The sequence below is a fragment of the Ailuropoda melanoleuca genome, chromosome 9 (assembly GCF_002007445.2).
Source record: "Ailuropoda melanoleuca isolate Jingjing chromosome 9, ASM200744v2, whole genome shotgun sequence".
Taxonomy (NCBI): domain Eukaryota; kingdom Metazoa; phylum Chordata; class Mammalia; order Carnivora; family Ursidae; genus Ailuropoda; species Ailuropoda melanoleuca.
The window spans coordinates 66,630,542-66,650,569 of record NC_048226.1 but is presented as its reverse complement, the minus strand read 5'-3'; the positions used below and the strand labels follow the sequence as shown (position 1 = coordinate 66,650,569).

The window sequence follows — 20,028 nt, the reverse complement described above, 5'->3', positions numbered from 1 at the left end:
ATACCTTTCATATAACAAAATTACTGTCTCCTCTGTATTGCAGTTGTCTTCTTTCTCTGGGAAGACTAAGAGCTGAAATAAATTTATCTGTGTATCTTCCCTAGCACCCAGTAGAGTGCCTATCACATTGTAGTTTCTCAGTAAATGTCTGAAGTGACTCCTTCCATTTTCTGATGTCTAATGAAGACTAAGAAATGCCATTTGGGTTCTTACCAATGATACAACCAAGCTGGTGTTCTGTCTTTATGCGTAAGTATGTTAATGCTGTGTGATAATCATTGCACAAGGTAGAAAAGGTGTCTTGCATGGCCAGCTCCCTCTAGTCACCCTTCTGGGTCTTAGAAACATGCCGAGAGTAGTCATGACAGTAATTTGCTCATGGATAGAGTAATCAACAATGTCAATTGTCTTGCCTCCAATAATCTTGTATTGACATTTTGGACCTCAACAGCACATCAGGATATCTTTAAAGAACAGCCTCAGTGACGCCTGGAATCCTGTGCTCCACTGTGACTTAGCAACCAAATCCATCTATAACTGGAGCTTGGATTATTTTCCACTAATGTGTTTGTTAACTTGTACTTAGGCCAAAATTCATCTGCCATTTTTACTTTGCATAGTTTATCCCTCTCATTTTGGCATATCACTCCCTATAAAAATTCAGTATCATTTTTAAATTTAGAGATTTTATTATGCACTCTCCTTTCCAAAACATAATAAATCATTAAATCAGATTGGCCTAGGATTGATTCCTTGGGAAATACCACAATGTACATTACCCCATTTGATAATGTCCTTTCCCTATTACCTTGATATTATTCTTTACCATAATAAAACCCTCTGCTGAATCCTAGGGTAAGTCAGTTAAGCTCTTGGTGTGAAAAAATTTCAAAGATTTTTCCAAGAATACACTCATGACTTCCCCTTTCCCTATATATTTATTTCCTCCTGAAAGAATTTCATAGATCAGTCAAGCATGATTTATTCTTACAGAAGCCAAGTTGGTTTTTCTAAAATTGACATGTATTTGGTAATCCTATTTTTTCTTTTTCTTTCTTCCTTTCTTCCTTCCTTCCTTTCCTTCCTTCCTAGAGAGAGAGTGCATGTGGAAGCTGGGAGGAGGAGAGGGAGGGGAAGTGGGAGAGGGAGAGAGAGAATCCCAAGCAAGGTCCACGCCCAGCACAGAGCCCGAGGCAGCCTCAATCCCATGACTCTGAGATCATAACCTGAGCGGAACTCAAGAGTTGGAAGCTTAACTGACCGAGGCACCCAGGTGTCCCCGTAATCCTATTTTTAACTCACGATTCCACTAATGTGGGACGTGCCACCGCCAAGAGTGCGATCGCCCCAAACAGCTGCAACCTCGCGTATTTATTGGCAACAATCACAGACAATCAAGGGAATAATCTGCATTACATCCTAGTGAATAGTAGTATGTCATGGGGAAGGTCACGGGATTAGGTGATGTAATGTTCAACAAGTGAGGCCTATCTTAAACACGTTTCTATGGACCCTGCCGGCTATTGTCAAGAGCAATCAAGTTTCGGTTGGGGCAGTGTTCTGCCCTGAGCGAGCTGGGCATTCCCAACTGCTGGGCTCTGATGTTTACGCTAAAGCCCGCAAGGTCACAAACATGTTTTCCTATTATATCCTTAGCATAAGCTCTTGGCCAGGGGCTGCTGCATTTGACTATATAATAAAAATTGATGTCCATGTGCACATTCAGCTACTGGTAAATGTGTGGCAAAATTAGTTAAAAATGATCTGATCAAAATCACCATGTTTTCAGGGTGCCTGCAGGGCTCAGTCGGTTAGCGACCAACTCTTAGTTTCGGCTCAGGTCATGCTTTCAGTATCGTGAGATGGTGTCCCCAGCTGGGCTCCACTCTCGGCAAGGAGTCTGCTTCAGGTTCTCTCTCTCCCTCTCCCACTACCTTTAAAAAAAAAAAAACAACCCATCATGTTTTCCAGTGCCCATTGAAAGAGTTCCCACAGGGGTTCATTTCCTTTTCCTTTTCTCTTTTCTCTAGATTTCCCTCCTAATTAATTCTGTCATCATCCTTTCATCCAAATATTGTTACAGCTCCTTCCCTAGGCTTTATATATATTTTTCCCTTTCATCCCTAACCCACTAACTCTGTATTTAGTTTCATTGCTTATAGCCAGTAGTTGATAATAATTAATTTTAGCTTGAAACACTCATGTAACCTCTACTTTATGGTCATCAATGTCACTCTTACAAGTTTTAAATGGACTTTAGTGCATTATTCCTTTTTTAAGAACTTGAAATGCTAGTAACTCTAAAAGAAGTTTAAACCCATCTATTATTCTCTAGCATACTTCTTTAAACAATCTGAGCAAATAAAACATTTAATCTTTTCCCTTTATTCTGCTCTCTTTGATAGAAACCCAGTACTCTTGATTTGTTAATAAGGCAAATAAATTCTCCTTTGAAAACATGATGGTGGTGTACTTGTGCTTAGAGTCACAACTAGAAACTCTAAGATTCCAAGTGACAATTTTAGAGAATGTTCCTTTAACCTTCATTAATTGCAAAATAAACAGATCTATGAAGCTAAACCTTCAGGAATCTGTAGTAGACGTTCAAAGCTTTTTAGTGTTTTGAAGTCATCGAATACAGTCTTTGAGTGGATTTGGTTATTGTTTGTTTGTTTTTCTTTAACATTTATATTGAGATATAATTCACGTACCATACAATACACTCTTTATGCCACTTCCTGCCATAAGCAACCACTAATGTACTTTTTGTTTCTCTGGATTTCTCTATTCTAGGCTTTCATATAAATAGAGTCATAGAGTATGTGGTCTTTTGTGACTGATTTCTTTCACTTAGCATAATGCTCTCAAGGTTCAGCTATGTTGTAGCAATGTATCAGTACTTTGCTCCTTTTTACAGCCAATACTATTCCATTGCATGGATATACCACATTTTATTTATCTGCTAATCATTTGGTGGCCATTTGGATTTTTTCCACCTTTTGGCTATTAAGAATTATGCTGCTATAACATTTATGGACAATTTTCTCTGTGGATATATGTTTTCATTTCTCTCAGGCATATACTTACGAGTGGAATTGCCCTGTCATGTGGTAATCCTATGTTTAATCGTTGGAGGAAGTGCCACACTGTTTTCCAAAGTGATTGCGCCATTTTACATTCTCACTAGCAGTGTACGAGGCCTCTTATTTTGTTTATCTACTTGCCAATGCTTGTTGTTATCTGAGTTTGATTCTGGTCATCCTAGTGGGTGTGAAGTGGTATCTCATTGCAGCTTTGATTTGTATTTCCCTGATAATAATGATGCTGAGAATCTTTTCCTGTGCTTATTGGCCATTTGTATGTTTTCTTTGCATAAATGTCTATTCAGATCCTCTGCCCAATATTGAGGGTTTTTTTAATTATTGAATTGTAAGAGTTCATTATATATTTTATTTTATTTTTTAGTTATTTTATTTATTTATTTGACAGAGATAGAGACAGCCAGCGAGAGAGGGAACACAAGCAGGGGGAGTGGGAGAGGAAGAAGCAGGCTCATAGCGGAAGAGTCTGATGTGGGGCTCGATCCCATAACGCCGGGATCACGCCCTGAGCCGAAGGCAGATGCTTAACCGCTGTGCCACCCAGGCACCCCCATTATATATTTTAGATATAAGCCCCATAACACGAAAGTTTTTAAATTTGATGCTGTGCAGTTTATTTAATTTGTTGTTGTTGCTCTTGCTTTTGACATCATATCTAAGAAACCATTGCCAAATCTAAGGTTGTGAAGATATGCCATATGTTTTCTTCTAAGAGTTTATAGTTTTTCTCTTATGTTTATCTTTTATCCATCATGAGTTAAGTTTTGTATATGCCATAAAATAAGGCTCCATCTTCATTCTTTTGCATGTGGCTATCCAGGTGTCTCCAACACCATTTGTTGAAAAGACTATTCTTTCCCCATTGAATGGTTTTGACAACCTTGCTGAAAATCAGTTGACTATAGATGTATGCATTTATTTCTGGACTTTTAATTCTATTCCATTGACTTATGTCTACCTTGTGAGCATACCACATTATCTTGATTACTGTAACTTTGTACCAAGTCTAGAAATTGAGAATTTAAGTCCTATTTTATTTTTCCTTTTCAGAATCATTTTGGCTTTTGTGGGTCCCTTGCAACTCTATTTGAATTTTATAATCAACATGTCAACTTGCTAAAAGAAGTCATCTGAAATTCTGTTAGGAATTGTATCAAATCTATAGATCAGTTTGGGGATTACTTACATCTTAACAATGTTAAGTTTTCTGATCTATGGTCATGGGAATGTCTTCCCGTTTATTTAGCTTTTATTTAATTTCTTTCAAGAATATGTTTAGTTTTCAGAGTGTTAGTTTTTCACTATTTTGTTAAATTTATTCCTAAGGCTGTTATTCTTTAGATGCTATCATAAATAGGTTGTCTTTTTCTTTTTTTTTTTTAAAGATTTTTTTTTGTTTATTTGAGAGAGAGAGAGACAGCCAGAGAGAGGGAACACAAGCAGGGGGAGTGGGAGAGGAAGAAGCAGGCTCCCAGCGGAGGAGCCTGATGTGGGGCTCGATCCCAGAACGCCAGGATCACACCCTGAGCCAAAGGCAGACACTTAACGACTGAGCCACCCAGGCGCCCCTATATAGATTGTCTTCTTATTTTCATTTTTAGGTTGATCATTGCAAGTATAGAGATACAATTAATTTTTATATATTGATCTTGTATCTTGCAACCTTGATGGATGAATTCATTCATTAGTTCTAATAATTTTTTAGTGGGTTCCTTAGGATTTTCTTTATAGAAGAATACGTCACCTGTGAATATAGTTTTCTTTATTCGTCTCCAATCTGGATGCCTTCTATTTCTTTTTCTTGCCTAGTTTCCTCGATATTTTGTTCTATAGTTTTCTTTTCATGAGTTTGTCTGCTTTTGCTATCAGGGTAATATTGACCTCATGGAATGATTTGGGACTGTTCCCTCCTCTTCTGTTTTTTGGAAGAATTTGTGAAGAATTTGGATTTATTCTTCATTGAATGTTTGGTAGAATTCAGTGGTGAAGACATCTGGGCCTTGGTTCTACTTTGTGGACATTTTGAGGGGTTATTGATTTGATCTCCTCCCTTGTCATAGTTCTAGTCCAATTTTCTATTTCTTTTTGAGTCAGTTTCGGTAGAATGTGTCTTTCTTGGTTCCTGATTCTCTGCCTGAGCTTTCTCACTTGATTGTCTGTAAATGTTGGCAGCAGATGTGATAAATCTACACCAGGATTGTGAACCGCAATGAGTGTAGCTGGCTGCAAGACTTGGAAAGAAAAAAAAATCAGTCAGGGGTCAACAACCTATGAATCAAAAGAGGCCAGAATGTGCATTAGCAGGGAAGTCAGGACCAGCCATGAAACAGAGCCAGTAGGACACTAGAGCCCAGAGGGAGGATAAGAACCAGAAGGTATGCAAATCTGGGAAGGGAAAAGAGCAATAAAAGAAAAGGCAGACCAAGGTTTAGGCAGAGAGATCAGAGCCCAGCAGTGAGAAGAGAGATAATGCCTGGTCCTGCACCACCTTCAGCCATAACCCAGGAGCTTTTCTGAGCATGTGGTGAAGGCTGGAACCTCTCCCTAACCTTGGTGCTCTGGATGCAAGGATGCAGACATGTGGGACCATCTGACCACATTGGGGAATGAAAGGCGAGGAGAAATGAAGTAGTGGGAGAATTCTAAAATGATCTATTTAACCTGTACAAAACATATCCTAGAACCCAACCCCTTAACTATGACAGAGAACTACCAAAGAAAACAATCGATTTAATTTAATATTAGTATATATAATTTAAAATCCTTTCTTAAACCATACATGACTATACCAAACAATGCACAATTAGACTGACATTTTATATGTCCCAGAAGCAAGAAATTATTTTCTCATATTTTGGAATATAAAAGCTAAGCCCTGATTCCAAATAATTCTCTTCCAAAAAGCATGGGTAACACAAGTCCATTAAATAAATAAAAGAAGTAAAATGGAAAATATTTCTGATCACATATTTGATTAAAATATTTAGTATTGTGTATCTGGAAAAAGACAGTCCCTTGAGGAATACAAATTCCAAGTAAGATGGGGTTTATTTTAAAGAGAAAAGCCACAGCTATGCTAATAATCCCTTTTAAGATTTTGTGGATAACATGAGACCCACAGTAGTATCTAACATAAACATGTAAGGAGATTTGAGAGAAACACAACAAAAATAAACTGTGAGAATCACCCCTACAAAGTTTTTTCCACCCTCTGGGTCTTTTCGCATCTGAAGGAAAGGACGAGAACTCCTAAGAGAGGAGAAAAGGATAAAGAGAAGAATTAGACAAGTGAATTGATAAACTATCTCCTTAAAGTAAACACCACATTAACGGATAGATGTAGAGATAGACTGATGATTTGATTTGTTATTAAATTAATCAGGACTCTTTTAGTTTAAAGTCTGGAAAACCAACATGAATGAGCTTAACTTCAAAGGTAGCTTGTTGGTTCATATTAGTTGCAGAGTCTAAGGGATGAGATGGACCTGGAGGCTACCCATCACTTTCTTGCTCCTTCCATCTCTTGGCTCTGATTTCTTCTTCTTCTTCTGTGAAGGTCCCATACCTGCCACACACCCATGATTGAGACCCTTATCATTTCTCATAATTGTGGCTGCAGTAACCTCTTGAACAATTTGTATTCTGCGGGGCACCCTCCACATTACCATTAGAGCTGCCTTTCTTACATGCACCTTGGATCATGACACCCTCCTGTTTAAACCCTTCCATTACCCCCAGGACAAAATCCAACACCCCAGCTACACCGCTGCAGTGTGATTCATGACCTGGCCCCTAGGCACCTCACCAGCCTCGTTCTGGCCACTCACCTTGCACTGCATGTACTTGATCACACTGAACTAGTCCGTGTTCCTCCCTCATGACATGCCCTTTTGCATCTTCATGATTTTACACACACTGTGCCTTCACCTGAAATTCCCTTCATTTTTTGGTCCCCGCTCCCTATCCACTCATTCTTTAAATACACTGTCTCCTTTAGAAAATTTATGAATCCTCCCAGACTGGGTCGGGTGTCTGTACTAGGCACATCCAAGCACCCTGAGCTTACTTTAATTATTTTACTTTATTGTAATTTTCTGTTTATTTGTATCCTCTAGTAGAGAGTAATTTCTCTGAAGACAGGGTCCTTGTCCTAGCATAAAATCCTGGGAAGAATAGATCCATAATAAATATTTTAAAAACATAAATGATCTTCTAAAAACTATACAGAAACCCAAAGCCCAAGAGGCTAATTACAGACTCAATCTTTCAGAGAACCAAATAAATAATGTATGGGGCAAATTTGAAAAATATTTCATAGGACACAGAGAATTGATAAAGAGATAAAAGTGAAAATGATAAAATTGAGTATCATAGACATAGAGAGTATATTGGACAGTTGTTTCTTGTCTTCCAGGTCTGTTTTTCCTTTTAGAAATCTTTCATCCCTGGGGCGCCTGGGTGGCGCAGTCGTTAGGCGTCTGCCTTCGGCTCAGGGCGTGATCCCGGCGTTTCGGGATCGAGTCCCACGTCAGGCTCCTCCTCTGGGAGCCTGCTTCTTCCTCTCCCACTCCCCTTGCTGTGTTCCCTCTCTCGCTGGCTGTCTCTCTGTCAAATAAATAAATAAAATCTTTAAAAAAAAAAAAAAGAAAGAAATCTTTCATCCCACACCTAGTATGGCTATCAATTATGATTCCCCCATCTCTTCTGTGAGAATGGACATGTAACTCACGCTGACCACTCTGCTCCCTTAGATCTGGAAATGGAACCAATGAACCAGGAATAAGAATGGGCTCCCTGATTTCGCCGCAACTCAGTAGGGCCAATTAGCATTTTTATGAAGGGACTGATATGGGTCCCGTTTGGGGAATCTCGAATCATGAGCTGCCAGGAGGCATTTCTGCTGTCAAGGAAAGCAAGCCCACCTGAGAATTAAGCCAAAGTAGGAAAAGGATTGTTGAAAAGTAGAGAGATGGCATTTGACTTACAGTTTGACCATTGCATTCAGAAGTATCTGAAATCAGATTTCACAATCAAACTCCCAATTATGTGAGACCTAACTTTTTTTTTTTTTAAGATTTTATTTATTTATTTGACAGAGATAGAGACAGCCAGCGAGAGAGGGAACACAAGCAGGGGGAGTGGGAGAGGAAGAAGCAGGCTCATAGCAGAGGAGCCTGATGTGGCCCGATCCCATAACGCCGGGATCACGCCCTGAGCCGAAGGCAGACGCTTAACCGCTGTGCCACCCAGGCGCCCCAAGAGACCTAACTTTTTTTAAAAAAAAATTTGTTTATTTATTTTAGTGAGGAGGGGAGGGATAAGCAGACTCCATGTTGAGCACAGAGACCAACATGGGGCTCAATCACACAACCTGGAGACCACCATCCCAGCCAAAACCAAGAGTCAGTCGCTCAACCAACTGTACTGCCCAGGTACCCCATGAGACCTAAGCTTTTATTCATTTGCAATTGTAAGACAAAGATTGGTAACTGGAAGTAAAATATAGCAAGTGTCAAGCTTTAAAATGTAGAATTGTCTGAGCTGAGGTGTAATGAGAATTCTTCTGTGCTCACCTGAGTACTGAACTTCTGGGTTATGAGATAAACACAAATTAGACTGTCACCTGTTGTAGTTTGGAAATCTGATCATATGCCTTCTGGGGCTAGTGTTTTAGTGGCTTGCAGAAAATGTCAAAATATTGGAGTTCATTAATGACTTTTTGATGCTTTTTGATGCTTTTAATCGTATCAAGAAAAAAATCACCTTCATCAAACAGTTAAACATAGAGTTAAACATATTATTCAGCAATAAAAAGAAGTGAGGTACTAATGCATGCTATAACACGGGTGAACCTTGAGAATATTATGCTGAGTGAAAGGAGTCAACCACAAAGGACCACATAGTGTATGGTTCCATTTATATGAAATGTCTACAACGGGGAAGTCTACAGAGACAGAAAGGTTAGCAGTTTCCAGGGATGGGAGGATGGGAGTATAGGGAGGTGGGGGAGTGGGGTTTCTTTCTGGGGTAATGATAGTGTTCTAAAATTGATTATGTGTTGGATGTACAACTCCGTCAATATACTAAAAGCTGTTGGTGTGTATACTTGAAATGGGTGAATTATATGGTATGGAAATGATATCTCAAAGATAGCTCTTTTTGTCACATGATCAATTATAGAATTCTCAATATGATATATACACTCAGATCCCTATAGTTCTTCTAAAAAGTGCTAACTCTGGCCTCAACAGCAAACAGCAAGGTGATATCACATGGCTTTGCTGAGAGGCCTTTTCTGCCTCTAACCTGCAATCTCAGATACCCAAGAGTCAGCTACTCATATGCATTTGGAGAAGTCTTAGAGTGCTATTCTCTACTGGAAGCTAAAATTAGTGGAAGTGAAAACAGGGAGGTGAGGAGTGTGGTGGAAGATAGGATTGGCCAGTGTAGAAGCTGGACCCCTGGGCCTCACCCAGATGCTTCCTGCTGTTACTTCTCTGACTGACAAAAGCAAGGGTAATTCCACTGCTGAGAGACAACCACTGTATGTAATCCGGAGAAAGATAATGGGTCATGGGGTATTGGGCCACATGGAGGGACAGAAGCTGAGAGGAATACAGTTAAACCAAGGACTAGGGGGACAGGCAGACAAAGCCACTGGGTTAGGTGTTTAGGTTCAGGAATCATGATCCTGCCAGATCTCTGGTTTTGGTTACTGATTCTTAGAGCTGACAATGCAGACCAGGGTGTTTGCTCTTTCTGCCAGCAGTGTAGGTCAATGCCATAGAGTGGGGGCTGGAAGTTGGTTTCCCATCTTCAAATAAGAGTTTCTGTTGTAGTTTCCTATTTTACCTATGGTATTGAAATGCTGGATATTTTGGGGGTAAGTTATATTTCTTATTTATCCATAGGCTGCTAAATGTTAAGTCATTGGGACCTGAAATCCTGGACTTCAGAGTACTACGTGGTAACTGGATGAGTTGTGGAATTTCTTCTTTTGGGGAGGAAAAGAGTGGGTATCCATTTGTGGAAGAGGAACTTGTGTTTTTAAGGAGGAGGAACACTTTTTAAAATGAATGGGCTCCTGGGTGGCTAGGTGAAGTGTCTGACTCTTGATTTCCGCTGCGGTCATGATTTCAGGGTCGTGAGATGAAGCCCCACATCAGAATCCACACTGGCCATAGAGCCTGCTTCAGATTCTCTCTCTCCGGGTGCCTGGGTAGCTCAGTCGATTGAGTGTTGGACTCTTGGTTTTGGCCCAGGTCATGATCTCAGGGTCATGGGATCAAACCCTGTATGAGGCTCTGTTCTCAGTGTGGAGTCTGCTTGGGATACTCTCCTTCTCTCTGTCCCTCTCCTTCTGCCCCCCACCCCGCCCTCTCTCTCTGTCTCTCTCAAATAAAGTTTTAAAAATCTTTTAAAAAAAGATTCTCTCTTTCCCTCTCCCTCTGCCTCTCCTCACTCCTCCCTCTCTCTAAAAAAAAAAATTGAATGTACAGAAATAAGGTCGTGTGTGTATATATGTGTAGTATGCTGGGTAGTTTAGGGATAGAGGGTGTCTTTTCTATTTTGGAACGGCCTGAGCAACATGTAGTGGGCCTAGGATATATGCCCCGCCATACTCTGCATCACATATTAAAGCCAATTAAAATCATTATTTTGGGAGAATTTATATGCTTTCTGGGGGAGAAAAATCTTTCTCCTTGTGATATCTCGAGTCGCCTAGAAGCTTGAGGCTACTGGGAGCTATTTTCGCCGCCATTTTCAAAGAATCTGCCAGAGAACAAAACTAATAGAGAAGGAAGGCAAGAAGGCAAAGACTCATACGTGTGTTGTTCTTCATGGCATCGCCAGCACTAGTAACAGTGTCTGGTACATACTACTCAGTAAATGTTCGTTGAATGAATAAAATCAGAACTGAAAAACAGGAAGAGAGAGAGAGAGAGAATGCTGGTAACCTGGCTTGAACTTCTGGTTCCAGTTGTGTTTACAGCCAACCATACCCCTTCAACTTCCCAAGTACATCAGTCAACAAATTCCCTTTATTTTTTAAATTAATGTGGCAGGTATTGAAACCTGGCTCACGCAGTACGACTCTAAGTCCATACTAGCATGGCTTCGGTTACACCAGAGGCTAGGAAACAGAGTCTGCATGACTCCGATGCCTTTTCACCAAGGATTTCTGCATGTGCTGTGCACCCACCAAACACATGCATCTGAATGAGATTTGAAAGGGGGAGACTCAGAAAGGATCGCGAGGGGCTCTATTGGCGGCGGTGGCGGAGGCATTCTGGTACTTCCGCAGCAGCTAGGACTGAAGCCCTGGAGTCTTGTCAGTCCCCAGCTCCGTGCGATCAGCAAGGATGGCAGCGATTTCCTGGTCTGGCAGCTTTGGTGACCAGGACGGGAGCAGCACCGTCCTCATTTAAGTTAGACGTAGCCGCTCACTGAGGCAGATTTCAGATGCAGCTTCAGGGGTGGTCGTGCAAGTCCAGCCTGCTACGGGCTTTGGATCCTTTTGTAGGAATAGTCTTGAGTAAGGATCTCCCGCCTTAAACCGGCTAGAGTGAATTCTGTTTTCTACAGGGAAACTGACCACAGCAACAAATTTGATTTTCGGTCAGTAGCAACTGCGAAAGTCCAGAGAAGCTTTGTAGAAATTCCGAAGGTAAAAACAACAAGCGAGCAGAAATAACGAAACTAAGAGAGAACGTTCAAGTATATAAACAAGGGAAATGGTATTTTCAGTGGAAAAAACAGCAGACTGGCCTCAGACCTCTGTACAACACCAAATCCCACGAAACAATACAACAATATCCACAGAAACTTGGGGGTGGGGATGCTGTCACTTATGTGTAATGTCAAACAAATGGCATTCTCAGATGTAAAAGATCTCAGAGGCAGACCATTTATATGTGCTGTCTCAAAAATTCTTCAACATGAGCTTTCTTGCAGAGAGAGCAAAACTGAAGAATAAAAAAATTGAGAATTTATAGCAGAAAAAAAGAAAACCACCCTGCTGACATACAACAAAACCAAGTAAACCTATAAAAATAAAATTCATAAATATATCATAAAAGTGAGTGCAAAACAAAAACAATTGTAAAGAAAATTTGGATTTTTTTTAAAGGGCAGGTATATCAATTAGGCCTCTTTGCAAGCAGTAGAAATGAACTCTGAGCAAAGACAGGAATTTATCAGAGGGCTGTGGGGTAGCCACACAATCACAACAGAAAACGGAATCAGCAAGTCTCAGAAAGGGTAGGAATCAGAGCAAGTCCAGGGATCCTGAAGAAACTAATAGACAATCTCAAGTCATTGTAGCTGGGATGCTGTGCCACAACCATTACTGGGTTTTTTCAGGTGAAAACAAAGTGCTTCTGGTTTACTCAGATTATTTAGAATGTAGAAAAGAGCATTTCCTAATTCTGTCACTGTGTTCTAATGCCTGAGACTGTAGTATTATGTCCCATATGTATGTGGAACAGTGCTTACAATAGCATTTACAACTAAGGTTACCATCCAATCATGCCAGCCATTGTCATTCTTCAAGACTGTGGGGATGCTTTCAACCTTCTAGCAGGCTTTCCTCCACTTCTCATTGGTCAGAATGGCATCATATTCCCATTCCTAAACCAATTAATGCAAGGAGAATGGAATTATTTAGATTTGGGTTTAGTCTAATTAAAATTCACCCTCGGGTACTAGGGAGGAGTTCAGTCTCCTTAAGGCACATGGTTGTCTTATAACTTTAAAATAAAAAGGCATTGTGTTGAGCAAGTAAAAACAGCTGTTGGGTAGGCCACAAACAGTGGCATTAATATCTGAAATTCCCTCAGGGATATAGTATTGCCTTTGATTTACTCTTTTAATAGTTAGAGGAAACTCTAGTATCTTCCATTTTGTTCTTCCTACCATAACAGGGAAAATATCTGAGGATTTTTGCCAGTTGTTAAGAATATTCTGTTCAACACAGGAACTGGAGAAAAATCCACAGAACGAATGGGTTTAGAGTTTGTGTCAAATTTCATTCATTTTACCTCGCCCAGGTAGATTCTTACTCTGATGCGTAGGTCTCAGTGAATTTCTGTGTGCCAGAAATTACTATCAGCTCAGAGTGAGTATCTAAAAGTTTCCAAAAAGCCTACGTTATTTCTCTCATCCCAGGACATAGTTATCTTCTTAAGTGACCTTTAGGAATACCTAGGGGTAATAGTCAAAGAACCAACTTTTGCTGTTGTGGTTACTAGTCTCCCCTTCAAGCGAGATGCTGTGGATCTTTGGGTTCAGCTGCGGAAATTGAATGAAGAATCATGACTCTCTACTATCTTGGCTCAGCTAAGACCGTATTCAATTTACCTAGGGAATTTTGGTTACACAAGTCAAGTAAGACTTTAGTGAGAACCCTATGCTCAAAGAGACATAGCCAGAGATCTCTGAAAGTGAAATCATTCTGATTACTGAGCTGGACTTCCTGCCTATTGTATCATGCCCACTTTGCCTCTGATAGTTGATGGAGGCTATCTCACTTCTGCAGTCCCAAGATTCTCCCTTCCCAAATGAAACTAGAGAACATATTTCAATTGCAACATTTCCCACTAACAATTTCCAACTTTCAGAAAATAGTGAAGCATTAAAAACTAAATAAATAAATAAAGATACTGGAATTTCCCTCGGCAGTGCAGGTCTCAAGGCTTTGGGGAAGGGATAGTCATTCCAGTCCTTCTTGGGGCAACATTTATGGGTATATAAGCAGGACACTCACAATGGATCTATTCCAGCATTCCTATCTCAAGGAGTTGTTAATTTCCTTCCTGTATATATGCCAAGGGATTTTTGGCATCTCCACTTTCTTTAATGAGGGCCAGTGTTGGAGCCTGATTTGCTTTATCCAACCCATTTAGACACCCAATTGCTTGAGCCAGCACTTTGAATGTAGCGCTTCTGATAAGTGTATCCACATTGACAAATTTAGCCCAATCTAAAATTATGTTTCACTCTTCTTGGTTGAATGCTTTCAAAATACATTCCCACAAAAGTTTCAACAGTAGTTTCTTTTTTAAAAGCAGCAAATCTTCTGCAATCCTTACAATCTAAAAGCCTTCTCTTGGCAAAAGGAGAGTCCTGACCAACTATATGAGGCAGATGTTATTACCTGTTCATGTGTCTTATGTGCTCACTGCAACATTAATTGAAGGGCTCATCGTATTTATTATTTAAAGAATTTTTAAATTTGAGTATAGCTGACACACAACATTACATTAGTTTCAGCAATACAATGTAGTGATTGAACACCTCTATATAATGCTTTGCTCACCACCAGTGTAGCTACCGTCTGGCACCATACAACGCTGTTACAATATTTTTGACTATATTCCCTATGCTGTGCCTTTTATTCCTGGACTTATTCATTCCATACCTGGAAGCCTGTATCTCCCACTCTTCTTCATCTACTTGCTCATCCCCCAACTCCCCTTTCCTCTGGCAACCATCAGTTTATTCTCTGTATTTAGAGGTCTGATTCTGCTATTTATTTATTTTGATTTTTAGATTCCACACATGAATGAAATCACATGGTATTTGTCTTTTGTAGTCTGACTTATTTCACTTAGCATTATACCCTCTAGGTCCATCCATGTTGTCACAAATGGCATGATCGCATCCTTTTTTATGGCTACATAATGTTCCACTATGCATCGCACATATATATACCACACACACACACATATATGTCATATATTATAGATATATATAGGCCACATAGATATACCATGTATACGTGTATATACTATATTATACATATATGGTATATGTACCACATCTTCCTTATTCGTATGTCTATCAATGGATACTTTGGTTGCTTCCATACATTGGCTATTCTGAATAATGCTGCAGTAAGTATAGGGCTGCAAATATCTTTTTGAATTAATGTTCTTGTTTTCTTTTGGTAAACACCCAGTAGTGGATAGTGGAATTACTGGATCATATGATATTTGTATTTTTAATTTTTGAGGAACCTCCCATACTGTTTTCCACAGTGGCTGTGCTGATGTACATACCCACCAATGAATGATGCAGGAGAATTCCTTTTTCTCATAGCTTAAATACATAGTATGCATTTTAAGCAAAAAATTCAAAAAGTTAAAAAAAATTATTTCTTGTCTTTTCGATTTTAGCCATTCTGACAGGTGCAAAGTAGTTTTGATTTGCATTTCCCTGATAATTAGTGATGTTGAACATCTTTTCATGTGTCTATTAGCCTGTCTTCTTTGGAAACATGTCTATTCAGGCCCTCTGCCCATATTCTAAATTGGATTATTTGTTTCTTTTTTGTTTGTTTGTTTTGGTGTAGAATTATATAAGTTCTTTTTATATTTTGGGTATTAATCCTTTATTGGATATATCATTCGCAAATATCTTTTCCCATTCAGTAGGTTGCCTTGCTGTTTGTTGATGGTTTCCTTTGCTGTATAAAAGCCTTTTATTTTGATGTAGTCCCAATAGTTTTTTGTTTTGTTTTGTTCTTTTGTTTCCCTTGGCAGAGGAGACATATCTAGAAAAATGTTGTTGTCGCCAATGTCAAAGAAATTACTGCCTATGTTCTTTTCTAGGATTTTGATGGTTTTAGGTCTCATATTTGGGTCTTGAATCCACTTTGAGTTTATTTTTGTGTATAGTCTTAAAAATTGGAGGACTTATTGAATTTAAAGTGCCAGGAATGGTGTGGACAAATATGATAGGAGCATTCCCGCAAAACCCATTTCCAGTGGTTCTCAAAAGACTTGAGAGTCAGAAGTGTTAAAATCACTTAAGGATCCTTTGCAAAATGTACATATCTGCTCCTATCTCCAGGGGTGAATCAGAATGATGGCGGAGGTTGGGGTAGGGAGGTCATGCATATTTAAAAGCTCTCTAGATTTTCTGATAGGCACTGCCCCACGCTTACAACTCATAACCCCCAGAACCACTACTACAGGCCAGTCTTAGTCATGAATATAGTATAAGGAAAAGGATAGAGTTGCTATTTACAATTAATTATAAGGAGGGTGACTCTTCTTACGTTGTGATAAATTGTGTTCATGTTTCTAGCTATTGTCTTCTCTGTAAGAGAGTAGATGGAGTATATTTGCCACCGCATTTTCTAAGTTAGCTATGTGACTTGGGTCAATGGAGGATGAGAGGAAGTGACAATGTGTTACTTCTAAGCAGAAACTTTAAGAGGCAGTTTGTGTTTCTGGCAACTTGTTTGTGTTTCTCTCTGCCATAAGAGTGGCATATTTTTAACAGAGGCTGCTCCTTTAGGCTGGTTTGTAGAATGAGAAGATACATAGAACAGAGTTGCAGCCCCTGGCAGAAACCATGAACAATATATAAATGCTTGTTCTTGGAAACTACAGAGATTCAAGTTGTTTGTTACTTCAGAAACTTGACTAACATACATGAAATGATTTTTTCTTTCTTTTTTTTGAGGGAGGTGGTGACCACCTTGATGGGCTTGATTAGATATGTAGAGTGACATCAAAGCTTAGATTCAGGGTATGAACTATAGAGAGCTAAATTTCTTTGTTTAAGAGAGTAGAAAAGCTTTGTTTTATCTGGCGGAGGGGGAATTGGCCAGGGAAATAAAATGGAGAGAGCAGAGTGCTAAGCAATGAAGCAGGAGACTAGAGATCCAAACATTGTTAAAGGACTTTTAGGTCCATATGTCTAACCTGGGATTTTATGTTGCTTCCATTTTAGCTAAGTATATTACATACACATGCCACGTATGAATGTTTTTGGTGGAAATATAAGAAGTGGGTTGAGTTCCACATTTGGGTTAACTGTCCAGAACAGAAGGAGCAAGAAACAGCATGCTAGGCCCATCCATCAGTTGATCCAATTGAACGAAAGCAGGAACTTGAAGTTTGAGGAGACCATGGGATTGTAAGTCTCCCTAGGAATTTGTTGAAATTGTAAGCAGAATATTGCTCCCCCAATGCAGTATGCATTTGAAACAGTCTTTTCTGGATTTTAAAGATTAGATTTGAAAATTCTGAATAAGTGTTAGATCAATTCTAACTATATACTAAAACAATAATCCACACTGACCAAATAATATTCATCCAGGAATCTAAGTGTTTCAAAATTTAGAAAGTTATTAGGATACATTATGGATAATAAAGGAAAAAGATCATTTAATGATCACTTAATGGTAGTTGAATTGCATCTGATAAATACTAATTTCTTTAACTAAAAAAACTTCTTTAAAGAGTATAGAAGGACACTTCTTTTTTTTAAGATTTTATTTATTTATTTATTTGAGAGAGAGCCACGGGAGAGAACACAAGCAGGGGGAGCAACAGAGGGACAGGGAGAAGCAGACTCCCTGCTGAGCAGGGAGCCCAATGCAGGGCTGGATCCCAGGACCCTGGGATCATGACCTGAGCCGAAGGCAGAGAAGGACACTTCTTTACTGTGATTTAAAAACAATCATCTCTTAAACCATCATGATAATACTTTTTGGTGAATAAAGCCCTAAGGACCTCTTCTGGAAATTTTATCTAACATAAAAAGGCAGAAAACAGAAATAAAAACTATAAATGTTAGAAAGTGATGTTATTAAAATTTGTATATAAAATTATTGAATATCTAGGATACCTAAAAGAATTGTGAATTATGTTAACAAGATAGACTTACATGAATATATTTGATAGCAATGGATGCACCATATCCCTTTGAGGAAAGTTAACCATTTTAAAGATGTTGGCATTTGCCAAAGTCTGTTTATAGGTTCATTTCCAGCCGTTTTCTTATTTGTTTGACTTCTGAGATTTGATAAAGTGATTTTAAAGTTCATTTAGAATGATGAACACACTGTAATAGCAAAGACAAAGATGAAAAAGTTGAGTAGTGTGGGGTAATTTATCGCATCAGAATTTATTAGAGTAAAAATGCACAGTGATGAGATGAAAAGAACATGGGTTTTGGATCCAATAAACTTAAGTTTGAATGCCTGGCTCTGACACATTCCAGGCTCTGATACATTCTAAGATTTCATTCCTGGAATTAACTTAATATCTTTAAGCAAAATATGCGTTATAGATTCTAACTGTCCCACTCCTACCCCTACCCCTGCGTTCATATCCTTGCCATAGCCTCATCATGGACAGGGTATACTTCCTTTCCTCTTGGCCTTAGGCTTGGCCATAAGACTTGGTCAGTAGCTGCAGGTGGAAGTAACAGTGTTTCAGCTTCAAGCCCAGTCCTTAAGAAGCCTCCACAGCAATCCTGGTCCGGATGTACCCCCGCTGCTGAGAGGTGAAGATCTTCCCCCAGAGACCTGCTGCCCTTTCATCCCAGGCCCAGGTTAAATGAATGTAGCGCATGGCTGTCTCAGCTGCCCCACAGATCCATGAAACCAAATAATGGTTGTTTTAAGCTATTGACAATATGACAATATGACAAATGTATTAGTGGTTTCTTAAGGAAGATTCTCAGGAAGGGCCATAAATACTTTTGCTTATACCTTATTGGCCAGAATTTAGCTGCCTGGCCAATTATAACTGCAAGGGAGGCTGGGAAATGTGTCTAGCTAGATTGGGGTATTCTATCGCTGTGTAAGAAGAGGAGAATGAATTTGGTGGGACAACTAACAGTCTCAGCCACAGGTGTGTGATCCCTACTGATTTTTTTTAGTTGGGGTAAAATGCACATAACATAAAATTTACCATCTTAGCATTTTCAAAAAGCTTTTATTTATTTATTTGAGAGAGAGAGAGCATGCCAGGGGAGGAGCAGAGAGAGAAGGACAAGCAGACTTCATGCTGAGCATGGAGCCAGGCACGGGGCTTGATCCCACAACCCTGAGATCATGACCTGAGCCAAAATCAAGAGTCTGATGCAAAACAGACTGAGTCACCTGGGCACCCCATCTTAGCCATTTTTAAATGTACGGTTGAATGGTATTAAATGCATTACTAATGTCATACAACCATCAATCCCTGTTGATTTTTGAATGAATCTTCAAACATATATAATTATTTATTTTTTAATAAATGAAATCATTCTGATTGTTTATCTATCAGCTTTTGTTTTCCACTTATCTCTCTAAGAGATCTTTCCGTGTCAATAAATGTAGAACTACTTAATTCTTAACAGCTTTATATTTGCCATAATATAGCCATAACACAATTTATTTGACCCTTTCCTTTAGGTTATTTCCAATTTTCTTCCTAATTTAAACAATGCTAAAATGGAACCCTGTACATCCGTTTTTGAATATATGTGTAACTATTTTTGTTGGAAAGATTCCTAGAAGTGGGATTGCTGGTTCAAAGCATATATGCATTTTTATTTCGAAAGATACTCTCCAAAAAGTCTTTAATAATTTATATTTCCAAATGAGTAAATGGAAATGTTTTTTTGAAAGCAGTTTTTTGATAGTAATACACCAAAAGCCTTAAACTGCTCATGCTTCTTGTCCCATTAATTTTGTTTGTGGACATTATCTCAGAAAATAGTTCTAAAACAAAACAGATTCTATGCAAATACGTGCATTATAACATTGTGCTTGCATTGGCAGCACAGATACTAAAATTGAAATGATACAGAGAAGATTAGCACGGCCCCTGCACAAGGGTGACGTGTGAATTTGTGAAGTGGTCCATATTTTTTAAAAAATGTGCATTGTATAAGCAAAGTAAGTCAATCAGAGAAAGACAGTTACCACATGATCTCACTCCTATGTGGAGTTTAAGAAACAAAACAGAGGCTCATGGGGGAAGGAAGGGAAAAATAACACAAGATGAAATGAGAGAGAGAGGCAAACCATAAGAGACTCTTAATCATAGGAAACAAACTGAGGGTGGCTGGAGGGGAGGGTGGTGGGGGGATGGGGTAACTGGGTGATGGACATAAGGAGGGCACGTGATGTAATGAGTCCTGG

At 39.2% G+C, this 20,028-nt stretch overlaps 1 non-coding gene across 1 annotated transcript; it reads left to right on the top strand.

Moving 5' to 3' along the window:
* The first annotated feature begins 19,649 nt into the window (after positions 1–19,649).
* LOC117803918 lies at positions 19,650–19,756 on the top strand. Its single transcript, XR_004628033.1, has one exon. It is a non-coding gene; the product is annotated as a U6 spliceosomal RNA (small nuclear RNA).
* Positions 19,757–20,028: the final 272 nt, after the last annotated feature.